Here is a 6100-nt window from a genome sequence, read left to right on the forward strand (position 1 = left end):
AGTTCTCAGTTTCTGTTTCTTTTGTTATTTTTGGAAGGCCATCTTCAGCCTGGTAGCTTCTGTGCAAACTCACAGCACTGTCAGCCTGTCACTCACAGTGCTGAGTCCTTCTGCTCTTCAGCTGTTGCACATTGTAATGGAAGAACCAGTTCTGCCCAGACTTGCTAACTCCTGGAGAAGGAGGAAGGCTATACAAGTTTTTGGTGTGACTTTATCCACTCCTGCATTGTGGATGCATTATCTTAACCTGTTATGTCAAGTTTCAGCAGGAGCTGCTTCTACTTTTATCAAAAAATAAGTGTACTGTTAACAGATGTTAGGGTCTGCTCAGTATTTCTCTTGCTGGGAGAGTGTTTTACAGCTGAACCACAGCAGCAAAATCTTGAGTAAGATGACAGAACAGGCTCGGAGGTGGAAATGAACTTGCTGAGTTAAAAAGCTGACCCAGAGTAACAGAAACAAACCAAAACAGGAATTCCAAAAATTCCAAAAGGAGTTTTTAGAAATGAGAAGTTTGCCCCGCCTTTTCCATTTCCAATGTTAGATGTACTTGTAGCATTTGAATAATTACATGATTTTGGAGGGTATTTTGGCTGGTGTTCTTTGAAATTTGAAGTGAGACTGCTTCCCCAAACCAGAATTTTAAACAATACTACTGTCACTGTCTCACCCCATGGGATGTGACTTACTGAGTAGCAATTCTGTTAAAACACCTAGCTTCAGTCATGATACAGACAATTCACATCTCTGAATAATTTTTTAAACCTCAAATTTGGACAGTTTAGTAGAATTCAGTGTAATTTCCCAAGTCTTTTTTTTTTTTTTGTGATTTAAGAGCTGTTCTGCAACTCTTAAGGGGAAAAAACTGGGATAAAAGGACATTCCTTTATAACATCTCTGTGCTGCAGCGTCAGCCACCACATGTTCAATGTACAGAATTCTGTCGTTCAGAAAAACTGGAATTCTGAAGAGAAGGTCAAAAGATGGTATTTGTTTAAAGCACAGCCTTTTCTTGTGGGCTTTACAAAAACATTTTAATGAGCTGCTCTCAATGTTACAAGAATCCTCTTAACCATTGCTCTAAATTGGTAATTGAAGGACAGCTGCCAAAGAAAAAGGTCTTTTGGGTGAGTGGTGGTGTGATGTTTAAGGAAGCAAGAGCTTGTTTTCTTGCTTAAAAAAATTAGAAGAGCCCCAAGAAGAGACTGGAGGAAATCTGGAATAGAGGTTGGACCCTAGAATTAATAAATGTACACTCACAAACTATTAAAGCATTAATGGCCTATGGTAAATCTTTCATAGGTTCTTGTTCAAAGGGAAAAGGTGGAGATCTCACAGCTGCTGAGAGCACCTGTTTGCAAATTTGTGTAGATTCAACAGGACAGCTTGACCTGTACTTTGCAGAGTAGTTGCTGTTTCAACACAGGAGCTGCAAACTCCTGTGCGAGGTGGGTGTTTAGAGCCCCTGAAAGCCAGCCCTCAGAGACAAAGAGGGACAGCTAGAATGTATTTTAAAAACACAAAAGCTTTTGAAAGCTGAAGGTGCTGGCTGAGGGTGAAGGCAAACTGGTGCCAGGTTCTGTGCCTTGGGTCTGGTTTTAAGTGCAGAGCCAGAAACCTGCCCACTCCCAGCAGTGAGGATAGCTGAAATGGAAACAGGAACACCATGAAAACAAACTAATTAAACATGTAGTGAAATAGATGTCACTCTGTCAGATGTTAGGCAAACAACAGCAATTTTTTGTTAAGAACATTGCCACTACTGAGGGCAGAATTTTCAGCTGGCACAGAGTATCCTGTCAGCCTCTATACAAGTGCAACCAGGCCTTTGTATACTTAATTTAGGCAGTTAGAAGTGCAATTACCACCCTACCTGCAAACTGTAATTAGTTTAAGCTGTGTTGATGCCTTTATCAGCTGATCCATACACTGACACTGACTGCAAGATCAGAGCCCGACTATTGTGGGAGCTACCCTCTGGTTTTGAAGTAAGTTGTTATCTATAAATACATATATGTTTATGTATTTAGATAAACAAAAGGTTCTTACACAGATATATGAAGCAGCCTTTTATTTTTACCCCCTGTAGGCAGGCCTAGTGCATGTAGTTTATATAAATGAAATGAAGGAATTAAAGTTCTGATATTTATACTAAGATGGGTAAAAAGAGGAGAACCTCTACACCTCATTCCGCCTCTTCCACCAGCTCCTCAATTTCTTTAAGGGCTGAAGAAGAAGAGGCTCTTGGCCTAATGCTGGAGAGCCCAATTTTGCTGCTCAGTCTCAGGAGTGCTGTAGAGCCCATCCTGGCTTAGGGGAAGTAATATCTTGCACCTGCCAAAGCCCAGGAGCAGGTTGTGTTCTGAGCTGCTCCTGCTCAGGTCTCTCTGGCAGCTCTGAAGATCAGGTAAAAGAGGATTTTTACACTTCTCTCACCTCCTTCTCCATCCAAAATGCAACAACCTGGTAAGTCCACTATCAATTTATTAATGGATTCTTTAAAATGGAGTTGAGTGGAATATAGACAGTACTGCCTGAGCTCTTGGAGATTTTGAGTTGTGTACAGTTAACAAAGGTAATGCTTATTAATGTTTATTTGTCAGTGTCTGGATATGCCAACTGCCTCTTGTAAATACTCAGCTTGTGTCTGCACCCAAACCATCAGTGGTGCAGTGGTTGTGTTGGATTGTGAACTCCTACACACTTTGTGCTGCTCTCTGATGGCATTTCAGTGGTTTCTCCAATGTTTCAGCCTGGAGGGAATGTAAATATAAGCATAAATGGTTTTGAAAGTGTGCCTTTTTTTCTGTGTTTCAATGGCTCATGCATTAGAGTTGGTATGGCTGACAAATCAGCACTGATTGCTAATTAAAAAGTGGAATATATTAAGGAATTTCACACTTCCACTTCTGCCTCCAATTGAAACCCTGGCTGTATGAGTGTGTGCTAGGGAAGCTCTAATGGATACAGTCTAATTACTTGCCATTTTTGCTTTGACTTAACAGTTCATGAATTACAGTAACTCTGACTAACAGATCACTGCTGATTACTAATTAAATGGCAGAATTTGGTTTAATGCACCTCCAGCTATTACCCCCACAAAAAGTGACATTCCACATCTTAACAAAAAAAGCTTTTTCTCTGCTTGTTTGTTGATGTGTAAAAGCTGATGTTATCCTCCCTTTGGAAAAGAAAAGTTCTTTGGGCACATTTAACAATAGCAGTTGATAAATACATTTCAAAAGTAAAGTTGTTGCTACGCTGCTATAAATGAGGCTTTGGGGAGGAAGTGTTTCAAGGCAGCTGTGCTGGTTTTGGCTGGGGTTAATTCTTTTCGCAGTAGCTGATGTGTGGCTGTGCTTTGGATTTGTGCTGGGAGCACTGTGGATAACTCAGGGATGTTTTGGTTATGGCTGAGCAGGGCTTACAGAGCCACGGCCTTTCCTGCTCCTCACCTCAACCCCACCAGCGAGGGGGATGCACAAGGATTTGGGAGGGGACAGAGCCAGGCCAGCTGACCCCAGTGACCCAAGGGATATTCCAGACTGTCTGATGTCGTGCTCAGCATAAAACTGAGGAAGAGGAAAGTGGGAATGTTCAGAGTGATGGCTTTTGTCTTCCCAAGTCATGGTTGTGTGTGATGGGAAGTCACCGTTACGGCTTTCCTGGGGATGGCTGAGCACCTGCCTGCCCATGGGAAATGGGGATTGAATTCCTTGTTTGGCTTTGCTTGTGTGCATGGCTTTTCCTTCCCTTACTAAACTGTCTTCATCTCAGCCCACAAGTTTTCTCACTTTTGCTCTTCTGATTCTCTCTCCCTCCCACCTGGGAGAGCGAGCGGCTGCGTGGGGCTGAGTTCAACCACGACTGCAGCACAAGGACTCCGTGATTCCTGCCACTCCCGTTCCCTTATGGATCAGCTCAGCCCTCCCTAAATGAGCCCACAGAACAGAGAATTTTAATCCTTCATCTGCGGGGGGGACAATTCATTCCCTGCCACAGGGACTCCCCAGCTCACCCAGACAGTTGAACCAAATGGATTGACTTCCTTTTTCTTTATTTGCCTTTTCTATTTAACATACCCAGAATTTAATCTGATTCCTGACAAGATCAGTACTCTCCTAGTTTGTGATATGTTTTAATTTGTGATAGTGATCTGTAGAGATCAGCTGTTGAGGTTGGCAGTTCTTCTCATGGTGGTGTCTGTCTGCTGCTGAATGGCAGTGGGTAGAGTAATGGAGAGCCTGTGAATGGCATAACTGCTATAACTCTTTCTGAATGCCCAGAAATATTCAGTTTTATCCCAGACATAGAATTAGAACTCATTAAAATTGCCACCAGTCTTTTCAAAATTGCCACCAATCTTTTCAAATCAAAGTCATGGCAGCCTGATAAACTTTTCTTTCACCTTTTACAGAAACACAGCAAAACTTTTATCCTAAAAAAAAAGTCTGCTCTTCTGAAAAGAAATTATGCTTCTCTTATTATATCTTTCAGTTTGTGAGCAGGCCCCTAAGCATGTGAATATTTCAATATGCAGTTTATAAAAATCCATCAGAGATAGTGCTCAAGAGCAAGGGTCAAAAGAAATGGTATGATACTTGAGATCCCATATATCAAAAAGCACAGTGTAAAAATCCTTGGCATATAGGTGATCTTAATGGTCCCTTCTGGACTTAAAATGTATTACAGAGAGAAACTATCAAGTCATTTTTATAATTTAAAGCTTTATCTTTTCCTTGTTAGTAATTCTTCCTGTCTGAATATCATTGTTCACCTTAAGCAAAATAGAGAATATATTATTAGTGGAAGGTAATAAAAAGGACTCTGTGTTATTGCGGTCACTACCCATAATAAATGTAAAATTTGGTGCTGCAAAGGGTGTCAAAAAAGTCCTTTTCTCTTTGTTTCCATCTAAAGTATTTCATAGCATTGCTAGCAATAGTAACTCAGAGTAACACATTTCTACAAAGACAAGAATATGGCAAAAAACAAAAAAAGAAAAAACGAACTGTGTCTGAAAAACAAACTATCCCAGGTCATCATAAACAAACCACTGGTGTGTTGGTTAGAAAACCTTTACAAGCAAAAGGAGCCCATGTGAAATTGTGAAATTAGGACTTTTGACTGCAAGGCTTCAGAAGACAGTGTTTGAAACTTATCTATAACTCTGTGTTGTTCATAATGGTTTTATCTTTCAAAACAAGATATTGGGAGATTTTAAAATGTGTAGATATCCAGAGAAATGGGGCAGGTGCTTTCAACAGGGATTTTCACCGAGACCTACTGTGCCTCATGTTCTCCATGTGCCTGAACATGTGAGCTCTGCATTCCTCGTAGTCTTGGTGAGTACTGAGATGAAGTTTTCTGCAGCTGACAGCCCACAGGACGTAAAAATTCCAGCATTTGCTCTCTTTGAGTAGGAAATCACTGGAATGACTCAGCTCGAGTAGTTAGCGTAGCAATAGGGTGACCTTTGGAAGAAGGCTGTCATATGGAGCTGCTCTGCCACTACTCTCCCCAGTTTTCCTTTACTCAAGAATGGCCAGCTTCAGAGAAAAGGTTCACCACTTTAATTGAATATCCTCCATATTGAGAGGAGTAAAAATAAACATTCTTCTCGGTTTATTCCCGCATACGCTGGAATCATCCGAGTGTGATGTCTGAGAGGAGCTACATGATTATGATCTGAAAGGAGAACAAAGTCCATCTTGAGTGAATTCTTGTTTCTTCCCTGCAGAGACTTTGAAAGAGGAAAGAGATTGCAGAATCCTAATACCCATTGAAGCTCAAGAAAGCCAAGGCTGTGAGCTCCAGCATTAACCTTTTTAGCATTCTGCTGGCTAATTGTCCTTTTCACCTTTTCATCCCAGGTTAATGGGGTGGTTAACAGGGGAGGACAGGAACAGTTGGCCAATCACACCACAAAGCAAACTGAAAAGGTCAAAGCCATGTGCTGTATTATTCATGGACTATGCCTTGCCGAGGTATCTCAGATCTCTCGTCTTCTCATGATGAATTACAACGAGAACAAGAAACGGCCCCACGTGAAATTGGCTCTTGTGACAATAATTGGAGTTCAAATGGAGAAATGTAAAAC

This window comes from Passer montanus, unplaced genomic scaffold (genome assembly GCF_014805655.1).
Source record: "Passer montanus isolate IOZ18808 unplaced genomic scaffold, ASM1480565v1 scaffold29, whole genome shotgun sequence".
NCBI classification, from domain to species: Eukaryota; Metazoa; Chordata; class Aves; order Passeriformes; family Passeridae; genus Passer; species Passer montanus.